Source organism: Chroicocephalus ridibundus, chromosome 6 (genome assembly GCF_963924245.1).
Source record: "Chroicocephalus ridibundus chromosome 6, bChrRid1.1, whole genome shotgun sequence".
Classification (NCBI taxonomy): Eukaryota; Metazoa; Chordata; class Aves; order Charadriiformes; family Laridae; genus Chroicocephalus; species Chroicocephalus ridibundus.
This window is the reverse complement of record NC_086289.1, coordinates 1,292,636-1,314,339: the sequence shown is the minus strand read 5'-3', so window position 1 is coordinate 1,314,339 and position 21,704 is coordinate 1,292,636.

The following is a 21,704-nucleotide window of genomic DNA, read 5'->3' as shown; positions in this document are numbered from 1 at the left end:
TCCTCTTTTGAAGAATTTGATATGATTTGATACTGGCATCTGTAACTGCAAAATTAAGGGGTTTTCAGTGAATTATAATGAGTGGCTGTGTTTCTACCAAATAGCTGTTCTGTTTCTGGGCAGCCTGTGACAAGTTACTTGAACCGATTGTATGGGATAATTTGGATTAGATGTTTGGGTATTTTTCTTTGGATGTTTCTCTAAGAATTGTCAGGTTCTTACTGTAGCACTAAGTCATACTATTTTTATGATGCTCCTTCGGGGTGACGTGAAGCATGAGATCATTATGGAGAAGATAAGGTCGAAATCGCCTTCTGGGGCTGCGAGTTTTGTTGCTCGGTTTGAGGCTTTTTTAGGTCTTACTTCCTTTATCGTGTTCCCCGATCGAAGTGCTGGTCCGGTAGGTGCTTTTGGAAGCTTACAGGAGCGTACAGCAGCTCTGCAAATCCGGCTCCTGCCCCACCTTTGGCGGCTCAGGAAGATGCTGTAATTAACAGTTAACCGTGAGATGCTGAGTTTAAGTGGAGAGCCCAGTGTCAAAGAGAATTCTGTTCCAGGGGAGGATCAGGAGTTTTATAGCAAAAGAAATGCTTTTTTTTTTTCCTTTTTTTTTTTTTTTTTTCTCACTACCATGAACATCCTCTCTTCTTGGAGTACCCTTTTGTACTCACCGCATGGCGCTCCCTTGGGCCAGGATTGGGCTGTGCCACACTCACCCCGCCGCCAGGCAGACACCGAGGCAAACGTCTGCTGGGGAAAACGGTGATCTTTGGAGCGTCAGAAATGCCTCGGTGGGTCCGATCAAAGGTCCAGAAACATCCTGGTCATTACCACAGAGGTGTTAAGCTGCCTTGCCTAAAGACGGGATCAGCAGCTCTGAATAAACGAGTGAATTTCTGTCAATTTGCATCTGCATAAAGTTATGTGGTTTTTTTTGTTTTTTTTTTTTTTTTTTTTGGTGGCATGCTATTTCTAATACATTTAACAAAATCCACTTTACACATATTGCTGCCCTAGCTTTTGGCCTTATCAGGAGAAAACGAAAAGGAAAACGCAGCTTTTCCCAGAACTTGCGCCTTGCTCTTTCATGAAGTGGGAAGATCACAAGGTGATAAAAGCATCTTCCAAGGGAATGGCAGATTTTAGCAATGAGCACTTCTCGTGTGCCTCCAAACCACACATCAGCCCTTTCTTATCAAGAGCGTAGCTACTGCGTGTGTGTGCATTAGCTGCAGACCGAATGTACTTGCAGTACTTCCCAGTGTGGAGCAGACTTAATTGAACCGCCAAGCACAGGAGGGGAGCGATTGATTTTCTGTAGTCTGAAGATACAGGGCAGTGGTTGGAGAAGCAACGCGATCCTTGCCTGAGGAAGGATTACTCAATCTATATTAGGCTGAGATGAAAAAACAACAGTTAACCAGCATCAAACACAAGTTCAGCATACAGATTTTGTAATTGCCGCGTGTTAAATTTTTTTTTATGATGTCCAGAAGTGTACCTACAAAAAGACTAAAGAAAAAAGTTGTGATGATTTACCAATGATAGTATATAGACTGTAGTGAGGTTTTCACTCAACTGAATAACTCTTTTCAGCGGAAGCAGGACAGGTCCTGTACAATAATGAAGTCTTTGGATCAAACACTTCACGCTGCAGGGTTACGCGACAGTTTGCAAACAGGGTGTCTTGCTCTTGCAAATGCACTAAGTCATGGTAGAGGCTTAACACCGCTGTGGTTTTCTCTGATAAGGAAGTTATCGATGAGTGGAGGAAAGGAAGAAGTGAGCGAGTGAGTAGAGGCTAAAAGTGACTGAAAGAAACGGGGCGATAAAAGTAATACATCTACATGAAAAAGAGGAAGCATGATCAGGATGACTGTCAAATTACGGAAAGCACAGAAACGAAACTGGGGAAAGAAGATTGGAGGAAGAACCACGTTGACAGTATTAGGAATATTTTGGGGAAAGAAGAAGAGGATTTGAAAAAAATTTTGACCAAGCATGTGAGGCAAGTGGTGAGAAGAGAGATCTTGGGTGGCCTGGAGGTAGGGCGTAGTGACGCGATGGGGGAGCGGTGGATGAGGTTAATGGTGAGGACCTTGGTGCCCCATGGAGAACATCACCACCATGGTGGGAAGGTCCTGCTGTCCCATGTTGCTTCTTGCTAAACCCCTCAGTGCTTTCAAACTCTGCTCTGGGGGTTTGTTTTCCACACCACCAAGCAATCTTCCTGCTCTCCTCCAGACTCGCCAAACGGTCCACTGGTTTGTTAAGTGCGGTGCCAAAAGCTGGACGCAGTAGTCGCTGCTGGGATTTCCACCCCTGGAGTGTGAGTACCCACCTCCTGCGCAGAGCTCCAGTAGCTTTGATGAATCCCGCTTCATGCACACAAGTGAGTGATTTTGTTCACCAAAGCTTGAATTAGCTTCTTTGTGACGTTGGTTTTGCTGTCTTCAGTATTTCAGTAGACCATTAACGCATACTAAAAATAATTATAGATATTTGTGCTTCTTTTTCTGCTGTAATTTCTATCGCATTTCTATAGCAAGGATATTTTTAACATTTCTGATCGGTTGTATTTAAGTGGTATTGAGGAGGAAAACATAATGTTTGGGCTCTCATGGATGAGTTTCCAACACTGAGCCTATGAGCTCATTGTTTTCCTGTCACGACAAACCATTCAAAGCTGCTATATTTCATTAGAATGGAGTAAAAAAAAATCCCTGCTTATAACGTTTTTGCATCTCTTTAACTGGACTTAAAATAACGCTGTTGGGTTTTTTGTTTGTTTGGTTTGGTTTGGTTTGGTTTTTGGGCGTCATAGAAATTATCATTTCTTTGGAAGTAATTACATATTGACTGCTGATGTGCATTCACTGCTGAATGTATTTTGAGAAAGATGCAGTTTTATTTAAAATGGGGAAAATAAGTGCAACAAGCTTGGTGGAAGCTTTCCTTTATGTCGCCAGCTTCTGCAGGAAAGGATGGCAGATCTTGGTTTAGGACTAAGAAAACAAAACTTTCCGTTTATTTTTGTGAACTATGATTTTTGCAAGCAAAGCTCAGTACTGCGTTGTAGAAAGGCAGTATTCAGTGTCCTGAAAACGTCCCCTTAGTGTTTAAGGACTGACCATAAACGAGACTTTTTTGCAGGCTTTTGTTGCTTGTTTCGGTGGCTGTGGGGGCAGCCTCCCTGGACCTGCTTTCCTTTCCCACCGTTTGCTTTGCAGCTCTGCCGTCCTTTGCTGAACGTGCTCTGCTATATTAATATTCCAACTATTAAACCATTAAAGTCTGCCAGTGAGTTAATTACATTAGAGGTTACTTTTAAAACCTGCCAGTGATCCTCTCCTGAGGACTCTCCTGGGGAGCCGCATTTCAAAGGCGCCGTTCCTTCGCATCCCCGCTCACCAGAGAGTTCCTTGACTAAACTGAGAGCAAAGGCGATTGAATGTTTTCAGCACTTCTTTAAATTGATGTCTCTGAGAGTGGATCTGGTGCCAGGCACTTGAAAAAAACCACGGAGATGCTGGAGATGAAATCTGAATAACCAATTTTAGCTGATGTTCAGGTTTGGGCTTTGCAGAGTCCTTAAGCACACATTGCTTCTCGCCAACTTAAATATGATTTCTCTCGTGTGGCTGGCAGCAGCGAGCACTGTGTCAGCATGGCAGCAGTGCTGTACTTCTAAAGATACGGATTCAAAGTGGTACCAAGGGGCAGGATCCCACCCAAAGCCATTCCTTTGCATGGCTCTGCAGCCCGGCTTCCTCCCCTCCGCCTGGCAAAGCCCCCGCACGGGTCCCGTCTGCAAGGGCCGTGTTAGAAACATGGGGAGCTGCAGGGTTGGGTGAATCCAAATAGCTTCTGACTCTGTGTCTTCCCAATTATCAGGTTGGATTGAACTGTTAAAAGTAAAAAAAAAATAAAAAAAAAATAATCCAGCTTTTCAGGTTTTTTTCTTCCAAAGAAGGTGGCAAGTGGGTAGTGAAGCTCCTCTGGATGTTCAGGGAAGCGGTTGAGGCACCATCCCTGGAGGTATCTGAAAGACGGGTACGCGTAGTGCTTAGAGATACGGTTTAGTGATGGTTTTTGTCAGTGTGAGGTTGATGGTTGGACTCAATGACGATGTGAAAGGTCCCTGCCAACCTGGGCAATTCTATGGTTCTATGTTCTTGCTGAATAAAAAAAATGAAGACGACCCAGGTTAATTCCAGTTAATTAATAAACCCCTTAATTTCTTATATAAGCCATAGTTATCCCAGGCAGATCACCGATACCAGCATTACTGAGTTTAAGGATTTAGAGGAATTTGAAAAGGATTAAATATTTATATGGATGATAAGAATATTCGGTTATTCGTTAAACAGGGTGAATATACAAAATGCTTTTGTTTTGGAGTAGAAACATACCACTGAAGGCTGAAAGTAGGAAGATTTTTGCTGTGATCTATTGAATGTTTGTCCTCGGTGAGGGTTTTTTTATCCAGGAAAGGAGGGAGCACCCTGACTGGGTACAGGCTGCGGACGAGTTGTGCAAACACTGAAATCAATGCACGGCTGTCTGAATATCTTGAGGAACCAGCTCATTCCAGACAGGAGTATTTTGCAATCAGGAACTCTTTTATTGCTTGTTCTGCTCCTAGAAAGTAAGGAGATTTTGGATATAGTTGGTTTGATCAGTGCTGCGTCCTGCTGCGTAAGAGACTCCTTTGTGCGAAAGGGGGAATTATCTCTGGAAAGCCCGAGAGCAAACCTGTCACCTCCAGTCCTCACAACACCCAAGAGAAGTGTTTGTATGGTAGCATATGATAGAATCACAGACTGGTTTGGGTGGGAAGGGACCTTAAAGGCCACCCAGTGGCACCCCTGCCCTGGGCAGGGACACCTCCCACCAGCCCAGGTTGCTCCAAGCCCCGTCCAACCTGGCCTTGAACCCCTCCAGGGATGGGGCAGCCGCAGCTGCTCTGGGCAACCTGGGCCAGGGGCTCACCCCCCTCACAGCAAACAATTTCTGCCTCACATCTCATCTCAGTCTCCCCTCTTGCAGTTTGAAGCCATCACCCCTCATTCTGTTTCTACACGCCTTTGTAGAAAGTCCCTCTCCAGATTTCTTGTAGGCGCCCTTCAGATACTGGAAAGCTGCTGTAAGGCCTCCCCAGTGAGGGTCCAGGAAGTCTAACTAAAAAAGAGAATATGCATCAAATATCCCAATGTATTTGAATTAACAGGCAAACCTTTTTACCTAATTGATTAATTATGAAGTGGCAGGCTGTATTGAGTAAATTAATTATGGAGAAGGAAAGACAGAAGAAAGTGAAATACTGTCCCTGTTGTAGCACTATTAATTGTTCTCCATCTGCCCATGGAAATGAAAGCAAAACGGGAGAGACCAGATCTCCTGGAACAAAAAATGAGAGCTCAAAAGGTTGGTTCTTAATACCAGAAATAATCATTAATTTTTTGAAGGTTCCCTGAAGTTCAGAAAACATGCTACAGCTAATAAGGAATAAAAAACAGATTTGAAGCAAGCCATATTTCCCTGGACTTTTCATTGGGGGGGGACATTACCCCAGAGGAGACAGTGCCAGCCCAGCTCTGCGATGGCCATTGACCCTCGATCTCCTCCCAGAGGGGTCTGGAGACCCCTGGAGCGATGCTGATCCCGGTCCCCATGGCCACCTCCCTTGGGCTCCCGGGTTGGCAAGCGGGTGTTCTTCCCTTGGATCTGTGAAAGATAATATTCAAAATGGGAGTAAAACTTTAATTGGTAGCTGGCTTAGGCACCAATAGAATTCGTATTCATGCTTAATTAAAAAATAAAAGTACAAAAGTCTTTTTATCTGAGTGAGGGACAGAGTTCAGAAGCTCACTGAGATACCTCAGCTTTAGCTTTGTTAACTTCTTCACTGTTCACCAAAATGTAAAAACAAAAGATGAGGTTTATTGGCTGTATAATGCCTTAATCAGATAGCCTCGTTAACAGAGATTATCCTATTTCTTCCTAATTGCCTCCATTCATTTAAACGGTGTGTCTTTAGAGACAGAAATTTTATTTAATCTGAGAACTGAGGGGCAAAACCCCGACTGTAATAAAACTGTGTTTAATCTTCTCTTTTATCAGGAAGGCATTATGAGTAGATGGAGTTTGGGGTGTGGATGCAGCTTGTGGTAAAAAGTAAATTGCAACTTGTTCGCCATTTTTTTTGTTCCCATCCTACGAGAATGTGCTTTTTAAACCCCTGCAGCAGCTCAGCGCGGTGCTCAGCAGCGGCTCCTTCAAGGGGACTGGGGGATGCTCCTGGTTTCACACTGTGCCCGAGGGCTGAATTGGCAAAGGGGGTTTCTAATTTGGAATTTCCAAATGCGTACTTCATTTCCAGAATTTTTTACCTAGAGGTCATAGGGAGCTAAAGGCAGTCTGTAGTTATAGAATCGTTTCCGTTGGAAAAGACTCCTGAGATTGAATCCAACCTTTATCCTTGGGAATCCAATTATTGTACGGGAATCCAACATTTCCGTTGGTGCTGGACTCATTGTTTTCTTTTTGTCCCTGTCCTGATTTCCCACAGCTGCTCAGAACCTCTGGTGAGCATGCTTGTCATCTTGAAAAATCTTCAAAATAGATCTTCTGATTACAGAGATTTTCAAGAACAGTCCTCTAGGTGGTTGGTTGGGTTTTTTCTTTCCCCCAGATCATTGCTATCACTCCTGCTCTTACCCCTCAACCATTCTTTTTAATGCTGAGCACTCTCTTTCTAAGAGTGAGGGAACTGAAATCCCAGATCCTCCTCGGTGGTGTTGGTATTTAAGCGCTGTGGGCGGGGAAAAGGGCCCTGGGCGGTTTCGCTGGCTCTGAAGGGGTTGCTGCAGGCACGGCTGTGGGACAAGGAGCTTCTCTCTCCTGATGGATTCCAAGAGAAAAATTGAAATACAAATTTAAAAATAAGTTTATGGATTTTTACTGGCTAATCGTTGCACCTATATACCTAGCAGAGAGTCGCTTAGCAAAAAGTCTTAAACCTCTCTTCCGGGTTTCCATTTTGCTGATGTTTTCGCACAGATCGTATATATTCTTTTCCTAAGTAGCGTAGCAAGGGAACCTAAACAGCATCCAAAAAGATTAGATTTGGGTTTTGTATTCAAGAAAAACCCCTTTATCTGGGATATATTTCCTGGTTCCATAATTTCATGCCAAAACCATTCACGCAAAGAGTAAAAAATTGCAAGTGCTGTGTATGATGGAGAAAGTGAGTGGAAAAATGGAACAATAAAATAACTCAAAACCAAAACAGCCAAGAGGCAGGAAAGATGCAGACATGCGCCCCCCCCGTGTTAATTTACAAACTGGCCATTAGCCTCTGGCCCACTATTCCGCAGCAATCACCAGAATGTAGGAGTCAGAAAATGGTTTTTCCTCAAGAATGAAAAGAGACGCAAGGCGTTTCATCCTGCTGAAGTGAGCTAAGGAAACGGCTGCGTTCCTCAGCGAGTGCAGCTCGCCTGTGTCTCAGCGACAGGAGTTGTGCAGAGCTAATTTGTTCATTGGAGTCTGTTGCTTTGCCTTTATTACGTACCAAATAGAAGAGTCAAGTCCTCTAGCGTATCTCTTAGCATAGAATCTCGTGTTCTGCCCCTTCACCTGGCTGCCACCACGGGGTACTTTGACCTAAATCTCTGCATTTGGGAAAGGAAATATCAGTGATATAAACTAATACATACATATTTCTATTTAAAAAGAAATAAAAATCCTGCATGATAATGTTCATGATCTCCAGAAAAACGTCAGGGCACGTTATGCCCCAACTTGCTATCCTCTGTTCTTCCAGTTTCTGCGGTTATACAGAGGGGAATGACTGGAAGAAAGAGAGGAGAAAATGTGAAAACCCCCTAGTGAAAAAAACTCATAAGATCAAAAGAAAAAAATCTTAATCAACCCTGATGGCTGTAGTTTTAATTCTCTTTTGGACAGAGATGCGGTATGAAAAAGATGCATGTTGGTTAAAGGCAAGGAGTTATGATATAGACAGATGTGCAGCATAACTCATAGTGGTCAGTTCAGTCAAACTGCCATAAAATTCTCATATGCACAACAGAAGGCAGACGATTTATTTGTAATTTCAATCAGAGCAGAGATTACCTTCAAATCAGAATTCTTCTAAATGTTGCAAGGCATTTAATTTCTAAACAGTGCTGCTGTGTTTAATAATATGTTCACAGTACGTGGTTTTCTTGGGGCGCGTGCGCCCACCTGCAAGTTTGGTGGCCTTTTTTAACGTGGTTGTGCTCAGTATTACAGCAAATAGCACAGTTCAAAAGTGACGGAAAAGCCAGGTCTGCAGTTTCTCTCTGCAGTGGCTGAACAGGGGTTTTTCATTTCATACATCATTTACAACTTGCTGCAGCGATTCTACCAAGTCAGTGCGCATCCTCCAGACAAAGCAAGGAGCAGAAGTAAATAGATTTGTTTTTAAGATCGCTGTTGTCATCATTATGCATGTTTGGCACCAGTTTTATTTTTCTGCATCTCGCCAAATTGCCCAGAGCACTGTTTGGCACCTGGATATAGAATTCAGATAACTTAATTTCTAAAGTCGGTCTTGTAATTGCATCTTTTCCCATCACACGTGTGTGTACCTGCCAGCCTGTCCTGAAGGGCCGGGGGAGGCAGGTCCGTCTGGCCGAACCCACGTGTCTCCCACCTCGTACATGCCCAGAAAACCTGGTTCTTTGTAGAGTTCCTTCCCTCCCGTCCTGCTCTGGCTTGTCCACCTCCTGCCCTTCCTTGGGACGGGGTTCCTGCCTTCCCCCCCATTTTTGCAGAGGATGCTGCAAGGCAGTAGTACTGTTAGCAGTTTTGTAGGTGTTATTTTACTGACTTTGGGGGCAGTGAGAAAACTGGAGAAAATTCCTGGGTTTACTTGTGATGAAGTTTTCTTCAAAAACTGTTCATCCCTCTAAAACCTCAGTTGAGATTTGTTTAGCAGAGCTAAACACTGAGCTTTCCGCAGACTCTGTCTTAAAGCACCTAAAATAGTCACTATAATGCTTTGCTACCATGAATTTGTATGTTGGAACAACAGAGCTTGAACGCTTTCTACATCTGGGGCTTTGGTTTTGGAGATTTCAGTAATTTTGAAGGTTCAATGCTTGACGGTCCATCTTCACCTTCAATTTGCGGCATGAGTCTGGATGTTTAAGGAGAAGAGTTGTCTCGTACGAGTGGCAAGAGAAAGACGCAGTGTTCATTTGGTGTCTCAGAACTGTTTTTGCTCAATGGGGACTGAAGGAAACATAATACCGTATACACTTTCAATAATTTTAAAAATTGAAAGTATTCCCATTCTGTTTGCTGTTGCAGCCCTCTGCTCCTCCATGTCCCTCTGGCTCGTGGCTCGTTTTTTCCCTGCTCCCAGGAGTGTCTTTGGTTTCTTCGTTCTTGTTAATAGGGACATCAGAGTCCATTGGTTCTCAGATGAAACAGCATTATTATTATTATTATTATTAACATCTACTCTGACTCCATTCAACACATCTAGATACCATGTACTGTCAAATTATACAGATTTTAATAAGTTGGCCAGTTTTCAGCATTCCCTTCATCAGATTTAATTGAACTTTAACTTCAGTCATTATAGACTTGATCATTACTTTCAGGGCATGTTAAAGTGGGTAGTAATTACATCTATATAGTATAATATAAGAATCCCGATGGGTTTTTAAGGCACTTTCCGAGTTTCTCCACTTTAATTAAAGAATTGCATTAAAACGATCTAAGAGCCTATTATTTTTGAATGGTGATTTAGTATTTTGACCCTTCTTCATGCAAGCAATAAATTATTTGGAAGGCAAACATTTGCAGGTGAGCAAGGAAGTGAAGAGGGTTGAATCACTGTTCAGAAGTGGAGCAGAAATTAAAAGAATTTTTTCTTTTGAAAAGATGCAGTGAACTGATTGCAGTGGAATTGTCTTCCTGATTGCCTTTCTTCTGTCTGCCTGAGAATTGCAATAAAACCCGGAATACAGCAAAGATTAATGGTTTTGAGATGTTCACTTTCTTGTAAAAGTGGATGAGTCCTTGGACAGACAGACTCATTCTTGTTTTCAGCTGAGGAGAACTTTGCTGAAAGGATATCTATGGAAGGGACAGCTGTTAATAAAACCGTACCGCAGCCAGTCTGGAAGTGTGACAAACCAAAGGGCAAGTCTGGTCTGAGTCGAGCTGTGGCTGCGGCTCATGTAGAGGTTCCACAATCGCCATTGGTCACGCTGGTAGAGCTTGATGCTTGGATCCCTGTACTGGGCACTGGTGAGGCCCCACCTCGAGGGCTGGGTCCAGTTTTGGGCCCCTCACCACAAGACAGACCCCGAGGGGCCGGAGCGTGTCCAGAGAAGGGCAACGGAGCTGGTGAGGGGTCTGGAGCACAAGTCTGGTGAGGAGCGGCTGAGGGAGCTGGGGGTGTTCAGCCTGGAGAAAAGGAGGCTGAGGGGAGACCTTCTCGCTCTCTACAGCTCCCTGAAAGGAGGGGGCAGCCAGGGGGGGTCGGGCTCTTCTCCCAAGGAACAGGCCATGGGACAAGGGGAAACGGCCTCCAGTTGTGCCAAGGAAGGTTTAGAATGGATATTGGGAACAATTTCTTCGTGGAAAAGGTTGTCAAGCATTGGAAGAGGCTGCCCAGGGCAGTGGTGGAGTCGCCATCTCAGGAGGGGATTTAACAGCCGGGCAGACGTGGGGCTGAGGGACATGAGGTAGTGGTGGACTGGTAGTGCTGGGTTAAGGGTTAGAACTGGTGATCTTTAAGGTCTCTCCCAACCTACACAATTCTGTGATTCGAAAAGTAGATGGGGTTCTTGCTCTATGTTATGTTGAACCCATCCTTGCAGACTGGTGTGGGTTTGCCACCAGCAAACTTCCACTAGCTCTGTCCAGGAACGTGTGCTGAGGTCCTGTTTCTTACTGGACACTTTAAAAAACTACTGGGATCTGTCAATGTCTGCCTTGTGGGACTGGGCTGTGTGCTGTCCTGCTGCATCTTGGCCTTATCTTAATTGGGGAGGTAGGGATGGATATATGGAGACGTACACCACATCAGTTGGCAGTATGTGGCCATGTTATTTTTCTGTTTTTCTGTCTTCATGTGATTGTTCAAGTTGATCTGAAGCCCAAATGATTTGCAGAAGGACCGAAGTGAAGCTGGATGGAAATCAGTAAGGAGAGCCATGCCTGGAGTTCGGTAAAAAAAGGCGTTAGGGTCTCAGACATCTCACTACAAATTTGGCTGCTGTTTGGAACAACATAGAGCAGGAGAGCAGAGTGAATAAATCAAAAGATTGCAGGATCTCAGTGTTTCCACGATCTTTCAACCCTGACGGCACTCAATAGACTGCGTTAAAACTGGGACGACGATGATGGCTTTGTAGACTGCATTATTTATTCACAGGCTAGCAAACCCAGACTTATTTATTCAGTTCATAGGCCATTAATTCATGATGATTCCAAGAATATAACCAGAATTAGCATTAAAGGGAATTTTGCAGCCTGTGTAAGAAAACATATTCACTGCTAAAGTTTAATGGAAGGTTTCCTATTGAACAAATAAATTTCCGCTGCTAATTAAATGTTATATGCAGAATTTCAATAACAGATCCACACTGATTTTAATGCTAGAATAAAGTTTTTAAAATAATATATTTCCAACCAAATCCAGTACTTTTATTTTGTACCAAATCAGAGTATAGAAGTAGTGAAAGCAATAAATGTTGTGATAAAGAGTTGTTGAAACTTGAGCAATTTCGAAACAGACTTTACTTATATGTGTTGGCTTGTGAGATCCAGGAGACATGTGAGTAGCAGACAGTGCAGTAGCTGTGAAACCGTGGTTTTTAAATATACTTTTTCTTAGGAAAATAAAAAAAAAAGTCTGCACGTTCAGGTTTGTACCTCAGGCAGTGATGAATCCCTCGGAATCAGGACAATTTGCCCAATGTAGTTATTTCCCCTCATTTGTAAGAGCTAATCTGGAGAAAATTAAATGAACAGAAAATTTTCCAAAGCTTTCTTAGAAACAAAAAAGTTTTTCACGTGTTTGTTTAGGAGGCTGTGTCATACGATATATTTTATTCATCTTCCATCTGCTTTAGAAATGCAGATGTTAAAGTGCTTGGATTCATTGGATTTTAACAAACTTCAGAATTGAGGAGAGCACTGAATAAAGGATGTCTAGGATATTAGTAGACCACATCATCTTTCCATTTCATTGCCTTGAAAAGCAGGACCTGTTTTCCCTTATTTCCTGTAATCATCCGTTCTACACATTACGTGCAATAAGTAGAAACCTTGCTTTGCCTTTAGGCTTGACCCTTTTGGTTCCCGGAACATTACTGGTTTTCAGAATGATTTTAGGCTTTTTAGCTTCATTTGCTCTTAAAATCATTACATAATAACTGTGGTTTAGGGGAAATTATGGAACGGGCATACGGGCCTCCTGTTGGGATGAATGACACACACTAGGAATACTTCAGGAAATTAAAGAAAATAGAGTAATTATTTCTGGTTTTAATCTATACAAATTTATCATGATGTTGTCTTCAGAAAACTGGTGTTTTGTCGACCTAAGTGATGAAACAGAAAAGAAGAAAAAATTACTTTTTTGGGTATTGAATACCTTCACTGTGTCTCCTGACTCTGCTCTCTCCAAAATTCTAGATTTAAGCCTAGCTTTTGCAATTTGTCTTAAAGACATGAACTGTGATGACTGCTGGATTTTGCAACTTTCTCTACCACAGAGAACTCCGTGTCCAGCTGAATTTCTACCAAATAATGGCGACCGATACTATCATTAAACCATCCTGATATTAATTATTTTAAAGTATGTGATAAACAGACTAAGAACCACGGTGGTTTTTCATGGATAACTCAACTGCCCCATCACTGAAAAAGTCCAAATAGCTTTTGTCTGTATCACACCCCAAAAAGCAGAATGGGGTCGTGAGTTTGTTGTGACTGATGACAGCATTTGTTATTAACCATATTTAAAATTAGCAGCCCCCCAAATTTTAGGATTGGCTTCCATAAGGTCATAGAACTTTTGCAGGGGGAATCTTAATAAGCGTGTTGTTACGGGTCTAGAAAACGTGATACGGAGCTTGGTAACGTGTTTGAATGGATGATCCCTGGAGTGTTCAAATAGGCATTTATGAGAATCAGAAGAAATAAATTATGCAGCTTTTCCAGTGGTGCTCGTTTGCAGGAAGCGTGCATTGGCACTGGCAGGGAAAAGCTGATATGGTGTAACGCGAACTATCAGAAACGCTACAGAAAAGGGGCTGCACTGGGCACTTACCTCCCGCTCGTCCGGCGGCTGCTGGAGGGATAATTTCCGTGTCCCGCCCTCCGCGCTGGTTTGTTAGGAGGAAAGCTGGAGTCCCAGAGAACCCACAGTTCCTGCTCGCTGAAAAGACAATTAATCAAGCAAAATCTGGATTGCTTAAGTGAGTAACAGCTTTTCTTAATATCTGAAACAATGAAGAATACAGGTTTTGAACTGTTTTACTGTTTTAAATTAATAACTTCACATCTGCTTAGAAAGATAACACTGTCCTGAATAAAGCATGACTTTCTAGCTTTGTATAATGACTCTTTTTCAGATGATATTACAGAGAGCCATAGAATATGAGATGAACCTTAATTAATATTCTTTCAATTACAATATATTTCACTGTCATATTATTCTAATATTCATGAACTAGTGAGGAGCTGGTTATAAATCTAATGACTAGGAAACTAAAAGAATATGAGAGTGCAACTCCATCTCCTCCTAGAGAAGACACATATTTAATTCCTACCTTCCATGTATTATTCAAATCTTTGCTTTTAAAAGTATAGACAGTGATCCAAATTCTGCCATCACTTATAAGCAGAAAATACATAACTATTAAAATTTCATTGAAAGTTCATTTCAGATTTGTTCAAGTTTCTTGATGGGAAGCGTAGCCTTGTGTGGATGACTTTCTGGGGCAGGATACGCATATTTTGGCCGTTTCTTTTCGAAGCGTCAGTAATGACTGTGTGTTATAGCTGCTTTAGTGATGGTGCTTTTTAAGTTCTTTTAGCGGCAGAGCTCAGGGTGCTAATATTGCAGGAGCAGGAGAGCTGGTGGTATGGGGCTGTGGTGTTTGCTGTCAGATAACACTCTGGCTTGTTTAAATTGAAAAATGAAGCCATAAAAGCCACAGAAGTTGTTTTTACCCAGCTCGGTGGAAGGGATCAGTGCCACGATGCTCTCCCTTTTGAGGCGTACTCCTGATAATTTAGGTTTTGTGTGTATGTGTGTGTGTAACCTGTTGTGCTCCCCTCGCGGTGCTTTGCCCACCATCGCTGTTTGACCCCGTTCTGAGCAGTTTAAGATGAAAGCCTGGGCTGGTGGGAGGCGTCCCTGCCCAGGGCAGGGGGCTGGAACTCAATCATCTTTAAGGTCCCTCCCAACCCAAACCATTCCATGATTCCATGGTGGAACCACACCAGGCCATGCTCAATCCTCAAGTAAGAGCTGGATTGCTGGGTTTGAGATACAGCCAGAGACAGCCTTGCTTTGGACTGTGCACGGGATGAAATAAAACAATAATTATTTTCTCAGAACATCGCCACGGTGACTTAGCAAAACAGAAATTTGATTTTTGCTATTTTTGTTTCTCCCCTTCCCAAAGCCATTTGCATTTAGTCGGTGCAGCTGGCTCCATAGTTTGGGATAGCTCATGGGATAACAGCCATTTCCCTGGAAAGGCAGCTCACACATAAAGACGTTTTCAGGTTCATGCATTTGAGATGAAAAGCCCGTTTAATAAAAGCTGTCAAGGCAAACAACAATATATACTGGTTTTGTAATTAGAAAGCAGCTTTCCTTTGCTATGGGTTTGAGATATGAGATAGGACGGTGCAGTCATAAAGAAGAATAACTTTGGAAAATCAGCTGCAACGTGAGTAAAAAATAATAATTTTTAACAATGAATGAATCAAAAGTCATATCCACAGCTCCTGTAGTTTAGAAATAACAGCTGACAAAGGAAATAAAAGCTTGATAGTAACATACAAGTGTGAAAGAAACCACTTTTCAGTTGACCTACTCTAAAAGTCATTAACTAGCAATGTGCTGACAACACAGAAAAATAACTCGCAGAGTTTTTTATTAGTTTTCCTACCGAGCTGCAAGTAACGTCGGAGTCAGTTTAGGAATTTAATGCACCAATTATATAGCATATCTTTAATTATTTCATACTGCATTATTTGGGTGGTTTTTGTTGACTAGTTCACAAAATTTTAAAATCACTGCTCATTTCCAACATTAAGTGACAACTGCTTTTATAATGAAAATTGATCCTACGTGTAATTAAAGATCAAACCAATTGCGCGGCTCCCGAGGTAACGGGATTTTTGATGTTATTAATAGACAGTACAGTCTAAATTCTTTCCCCACTTCCAGTTTTACTTAAATAGCCTATTTTTAGAACTACCACATTCAAAACGCTGCGTTCTCAGCACAGACTGCCTCACCCCGTGGTCGAATCAGCACCGTCCGCCGTTGCCCGAGAGGACAGTGATGGGCTTTGGTAGAGGTGAAGTGATGCGACAAAGTTGGAAGCTCACTCGTTACCTGTAACTATAACTATAACCTTTTAATCGGCACATTTTATCCATGCCTATTCATGAGGAGAACAACGAGTAGTAAAAAACCTCTGCTATTTGTCTGTAGTGCTTGGAACAAGCCCGTACTGAACGCGAGTGAGTGATGCTGTGTCATCTCAAGATGATACAAACAAGACGAGCAATTCCCTTCCCTCTGGCCACTTGGTAATAACCCCATCTGTGCATTACCTCGAATAAATCACATTTTTTATCAAGAAGGGAATATTTTTGAGCAAAGGAAACACTGAACTGTATCAACTTCATGTAGTTTTGGTTTTAATAAAAGTGCCTCTAACCCTCTTTCAGGATTAAAGTACGCTTGTACCTCAGCACTTGGGGGCTCAGGCCTTCAACATCTGGCGCGTTGCGTCTTTCATGAGTCAGCGATGATGGGGTCTGAGTAAAATTCTCACATCATTTATTACCTTTTCAGATGTTCCAGTTATTAAAGGACAAGATCGCATTAATTCTGGCACTATCCCTACCCCTTCCAAAGAGAGGCAAAGTTGAATCTCATAATATTTAAGTTTAAGATGCATGGAGAAAATAAAAAAAATAATCTTATCTAGGCTCCTTTCCCCACGAAAGGTTGGACCAGGTGATCTTTTGAATTCCCTTCTGACCTGGGCTGTTCTGTGGTTCTGTGACGATCACAGCGTGGCCCGGCAGTTTCTGGTGCATCAGTTGTCAGCCCAGAGCCGCTCTTACAAAGGCAAGTCCAACAAAAAATGCAGCCAAACATAAACACGCACAGAGTACTCAAGTAAACAGAGCACTCAGATATTTTTAAAGCTCTGCCTGGGTTTAGAAGTGCCTGCCACACAGGCACACGAGTCGTCATGCTGCCCAAAAAAGTTCCCGCTACTTTTTGCGACTTTTTTTCCTTCATGCTCATGGTCATGCAAGCTTTAAAAAGGGGGAAAAATAAAAATAAATCTGGACATAGCAAATAATATCTGATATCTTTTTTTCTTCTGTGCTCAGGTCCACTTTCTGTGCGATGGCTCCCAGTAGAGACATCTCGAAGGCGAGAGAATCCAGGATTTGTCGGATTTACCCGGTTTTGGCTGGCAGGTGAGAGCCCCGAGGGGCCGCTGCTGCGCTCCCGGGGAGGGACACAACGGGCCCCCTCCAGAGCCCTCGAATTCCAAAGGTGTTTCCCCCTCGGTTTGAAATAACCCACGTTTCCTGGGGTTTATTTTTTATTTTATTTTTGAAAAAGCTTATTTTTCCAACTCAGAGGGGTGAGCCAAAAAATAGCTTTCCCAGAGCAATGAGCCAACGTATCTCTCGTTTGTACGCCTAAAGGGCATTCTTCTGCCATCGTGCCTTGCGCTGCAATAAGCACGTTTCCCTCCTTTGTTAGCATTTATAATTATTGTTAAAAGATATGCTTAAGATGATTGTGCCAGGCAATGTAAAGCAGTTAGCAATAAAGAAAAATGGTTTGCTTATTTAAATACAATACTTAAATTTTTTTTCTGGTATTTTTTAAAAATGTAATTTAAAATACGTGTTTACAGTTATGCTACTCCTTTTATTTAAAGATAAAAATGGGTTTTCAAATGTTATGGTTATTCCAGCTGTCTTCTCCCCTGCCAAAATAAAAGATAACCACCATCAGGCAGAGATTTGATTCTTTTCATGTCCGAGTTCACTAAGTTGGAGACAATCTTTGAGCTTTTATTGAAGATATGCTAATTTAGCTTCTACAAAGCTAACTGAATTAACTGTTAGACATTCCCTACAACTTTTATTATCTACAAAGCTGGGCGTTTAGTGAATAAAGGCACTTAGGCAAAGGTAGACCTTTTTACAAGAGACAATTCTTTAATTTGCTTTAATGTGTGAAAGCCAGCACTGAACACACCGTATATTACAAGGATGTCAGTGATAATATAACGCCCTACCTCCAGTAAATTGTAAATTAAACCTCTGAAATCCACTGGCTCTCTGTGACACAGATACCCGTGTTTGGTAATTGCAGTACAAATTGCTTTCCAAGGAGATCGTGTTAAGCTCTTGATTTCTTCCCTGACACCTCCTGAAGAGGTGAAGTGCTTTACACTTATCGTTAAAACCCAGAGATCTACACAAATCGCTTCCCAACGTGGCACTCGCCCTGTAACTCCGAGACAGATAACGGGCGCATCCCGGCTGAGCTTCAGCTTCCATCTGGGTGACAGATAAGAAATTCCGCTGGACACGTTCCCGCTGTGATAGACAGAAGTAATATCTCCAGCAGCAGGAGTACTCTGCCGCGTCAGTCTCTATAAAGTTAACACTTTTGCAGTAAACAGTTTTTATGCAAGAGGAGGCTTGTGGAACGTCTCAGGAAATACTCCACCACGCGTGATCCCGCATGGAGTTAACGTCTCAGTTGCGGGCAGGGAGTCACCCCCGGACACTGACCCAGAAATGTAGGTGTGACCTGGAACTGTTTGCCTGAACTTTTAGGGAGGGAAGATGATTAATTAAAAATCAGTCTCTTCATAGGGAAAGTTCTATATTGGTAAATCCGGGGGAGGGCAGCTCCAATGGCTCCCCAGGAAAAGCTGCTCTTCAGCATCACTTATCTGGAACGTTACGGCTGAAAACTGTTCTCATAGGCCCAGACTTATTATCTTTTTTCATCTCTTCTTTGAGAAATGGAAGTGGAAGACAGTGAAATAAAGACAATAAGCAACATGGGAAGGTGTGATCCACCTCGGCTCTCGTAGGGCGCTTTCCTTCCTTTCTACCCGCAGTTGCGCCCTAAATACGGAGGAGCCAAAGCCAGAGAAGAGGCTGGAGCCACCGAGCACATCCCCTCCTGGTGCCTTCCTCCACGTGCGTCTTCAGCTGAAGGCAGCAGGTATTTTGGGTTGTCAGGGTATTTCTGAGGATTGGTGGCAGTCTTTCCCATGACACGTAGGTAACTCCTAGGCGTTCAGTATCTTCACCTGGAAAATAAGCCAAGTGTAATAAAAACGAAATGTCGAGCGCTCCTTCTCTTTACACAGTGATTAGTATATTAATGTCTAAATGCGGAGGCAGCGCAGGTAGGGAATATAACTTTAAGACTGAAGGTTCAAAACCTTAAAAGCGAATGCAAGACCTTACAGCTAATGAAATGCTAATCTGGCGTGTTGTCACTCCATTTGAAGTTAAAGCAATCTAAGACATTGTGTTCTTGTGGGGAAACACACCCCCCAAGAGAGGACAGACCTTTAGGAGCTAGAAAAATCACCTGTGGGATTTCGGCTTCCAAGACACATTAGAATGTTTGTTGGATCTCCTCCGGGTAGGGAAATTACTTCTAGTTTTGTCTTGCAAAAAGCATTTTCTGCCCGTGTCATCAGAAGAGGTTTTAGAAAAATAACCAGGCGCGAGAGGTCGAGCCCTCCTGCCTCGGCTCAGTTTTTAGGGCTGCCCAAAGGGAAGGTCCTGGTGCTCCCGGGAACCACAACAATGTGTTCAGGTGGAACCGTTCAGAAAAATATCCCTTTGCGTTGCCTCCTACTTCCTAGGTACATAAGAAAGCTTCTGCATAGGCAGGATGGTCCCCATACAATCAAACCTTTGATAAAATACCTTCCTTGTTAAAGAAGGCAGTTAGTGTGGTTTTTTTTCCTTTTTATAAAGTGTAGTTTGTTGAAGTTTTGGCACTTAATCCTTTATGCAGTCAGGAGCGTGGTTGTTCTCATATAATGAGGTAGAGCAAAATGGCAGAAGCTGTCTCTGCTAATAATAATGATATTTGTCCTGTCCCTCTCCGCACGTAAAATGACTTCACAATTAAATGCAATTTAGGCAGGAAGCAGAACTGGCTTTTCGGTTGATCTAGTTATAAAATAACATACCCTTCCCTTTAGAAAACAGAAGCTAATGCGCCTTGGGTAAAATGTTTTGTTTTTTTCTCTTTCTATGACAGGCGCGAGGGGACTGGGGCTCAGACACCGCTCGGAAACCAGCCCGTGGACAGTGTGGCAGCGCTGGTGACAAATGCCATCGCGCCAAAGTAGCATCGCACTGCAGTTTGCAGGGTGATGAAGAGCTGGAATTCGGTGCTTGGATGACACTCCAGATGATGTTGATATCGGGGAATAAATTGAGGTCAGTACTATCTGATTTACTGCTGAAATACCTCGCTGCATTATAGAGTGCCTGAAGTTTCTTTCATAAAGATGCAACAACTGATTGAGAAATGTTATTATAAGATATGCACACACACCCCCAGCTAAGAGATAAATTCCTGTCAAACGCTTTCTGTAATCAGGAGCTTTGAACATGATCAGCGAGTAGCCCTGAAAGGCTGAAGTTCGGGCAGGGTGACAGGAGAGAAGAGGTGCCGTCGTCACTGAGCCCGGCGGCACGGGCTGCCCCTGCTGCTGGGCAGGCGGGGACAGACCCGGGGCAGGGAGCTTGGCCTTTGGTGAAGCATAATTAGCACTGGTAGGAGAATAAAGACAGAGAGCTTGTTGGTTTACCATTTACCCAACCTTTATTGCAACCTTCGAGGTAACTTAGGGGCTGTAGGGAGGGGAAGGTATATCTCTCCGAAGTCATACAAAGAGGCGTTTGGGTGGGAAAGCCGTGCTAGCCTAGGGGTCACCCTGGCAGCAGCAGCCATACAATTTGCTCTGAACTAAAAAGAGACAAGCAGGGTTTTGGTGAACACCAGCCGGATAACGTTGGGGTTTCTCAGCTGGACACGTTAGCTGTGTCCGTCAGCCTCCTTACGAGGGAAGATACAAACCCTGTCTTTCAGCCCGTGCTTTAGGACTACGTGCAGTAAAGGTGGTGGAAAAATATAAACAGTGTTGTTTACTCACTAAAAAGTTCAGAAACCGATAGGCACAGGTTTTTTGGATTCACCTCCGTAAGGGACGGCAGGGGCCGAGGCTGTGGGCCCCCTGGTCCTCCTCCCCGGGGGAGCACGCAGCAGCAGCAGCGGTTCCATCAGGCTCTTTCCTCGCACCCCGGGGGCGGCTGCAAAACAGCTTTTTACTGTCCCCCAAAAATCAACTCAGGAACAAACCAAATCAGATGCATAAACGAGTCCCAGTCTCTCGCTTTCCCTTCCTGTGCCTTCTGAAGTACGTCCCAAGGCTTTCCCCGCTCACCTCCCGACGCTATTTCTCTGACGGAAGAGGGAACAGAGAGAAGTCTGCGGTTGGGAGCAGACGGGTCGGGTGAAGAGCGAGGGAAATCCAGTGCTCCCCTCCCGGGCTCCCCTGAAGCAGAGCAAAGCAAGCAGTGCATCTTCTGAAACAACAACCCTAAGTACTGTCTCGCGGCGGAGATAAAACAAGGGAGTTTGGTGTGTATTATCCCAGGCGGGGGGGTTCTGCGCCACAGAATTCCGACGGCCCCCGCTTTGCTCGTCCCCCGCAAGCTGTGCTGTTTGGCCGGGCTGTGGCAAGCGGAGACCTCCAGACACTGGTTCAACAGACAGACAAGCAAAATATCATTTCCCTATATAAATAAAATTACAGTAATGAGTTACTCACATTCCGTGCTAAAGTATTTTTCTGAATTCAAAAGATATGAAAGTATATAATATGTCTCTCCGAAGACGTTTTAGAATATTTATGAAAACAATTCATAAAATTAAATCCCATTAGTTCTAGATTAGCACTTGACATTTGTCAGACTAATAACTTTTCTTAGCTAGAGGGGACACCCTGGCTTTCAGTAATGCTTAATGGGTTTTCTTCCTGATATCTATCTGGCAGTGTTATTCTTATTTTTACTTACACAAATGGCACAGATCTGACAGGATTGCATTTTCGCCTGGGATGCAATCTTTAATCTGCCCTTTCCTGCAGCTATGTATATGCACACGTATAGTTGGCGTCTCCAGCAAAACCACGTCTCGGATTTTTTGTGTGCTCAACAATCAGCTTAAACATGGCAATTCACACCCATTAATAACAGCTAAATCATATATTTTTGTGTCAATGCTGGCAAAGTTGTTTATATGGTTACCTGCATGTTTGGAGGGAAGATTGTCCTGGTTTGATTAATATATCACAAATGTT